The sequence below is a fragment of the Pyxicephalus adspersus genome, chromosome 10 (genome assembly GCF_032062135.1).
Source record: "Pyxicephalus adspersus chromosome 10, UCB_Pads_2.0, whole genome shotgun sequence".
In the NCBI taxonomy this organism is placed as follows: domain Eukaryota; kingdom Metazoa; phylum Chordata; class Amphibia; order Anura; family Pyxicephalidae; genus Pyxicephalus; species Pyxicephalus adspersus.
The window spans coordinates 59,762,746-59,763,374 of record NC_092867.1 but is presented as its reverse complement, the minus strand read 5'-3'; the positions used below and the strand labels follow the sequence as shown (position 1 = coordinate 59,763,374).

At 42.3% G+C, this 629-nt stretch overlaps 2 protein-coding genes across 4 annotated transcripts in view; both read left to right on the top strand.

Moving 5' to 3' along the window:
• LOC140339137 (uncharacterized) overlaps positions 1-629 on the top strand; it is a gene marked incomplete in the record, with an annotated part of 145,177 nt that overhangs the window by 108,396 nt on the left and 36,152 nt on the right.
• Positions 1-629, top strand: part of LOC140338958 (uncharacterized) — a 26,951-nt gene that overhangs the window by 20,175 nt on the left and 6,147 nt on the right. The window contains exon 1 of one of the 3 annotated variants that reach the window (XM_072423340.1): positions 480-617. The exons of the other annotated variants lie outside the window; for them this stretch is intronic. The gene's annotated coding sequence lies outside the window, so the exon portion shown is untranslated. Of the gene's footprint in view, positions 1-479; positions 618-629 lie in introns of those variants that run through there. 3 annotated transcript variants of the gene reach the window in all.

Here is a 629-nt window from a genome sequence, read left to right as displayed (position 1 = left end):
AGGCAGCGGAAGAGGAGCGGAAGGAAGGATAGATGAGTCTGGCTGCAGCATTCATGATAGATTGTAGAGGAGAGAGTCGGGTTAGTGGAATACCAGAGAGGAGGAGGTTACAGTAGTCCAGGAGGGTATGGAGGGTAAATGAGAGGGCAGAGTCAAAGTTGACACCAAGACAATTTTTCAGCTAAAAAATTTTTTTTACACTGAGTTACGGCCTCAGTTAACGAAGATGGACTCGGCTAATGAATGCATTTGTGGATTGTGAAAGCAAACTGCAGCCACAGTGAGCTGTATTGAGCTGTATTTGAGTTTTGTTTCAGTTAACCAATGTAATTCCAAAACTATTTACCTTCGTTAGCCGAGGTATCACTGTATATATAAATTTGGCTGTCCGGGTACAGTAGTGAAAAAATATAAACCGCATGCAGTTTTTCTATTCTCCACAAGGTGGTGATCACGTTGTCTGTGAACTGCTGGGACAGGAAGTGATGTGTGAAGAGACAGGAAGTGATGTGTGAAGAGACAGGAAGTGATGTAAAAATATAAACAAGAAGTTCCAGGTGAATGGAGAATTGGGAGGAAGTGTAAAGAAGACATTGCTGAAACTGGCAGCAAAGGAGGTAATAGGATAA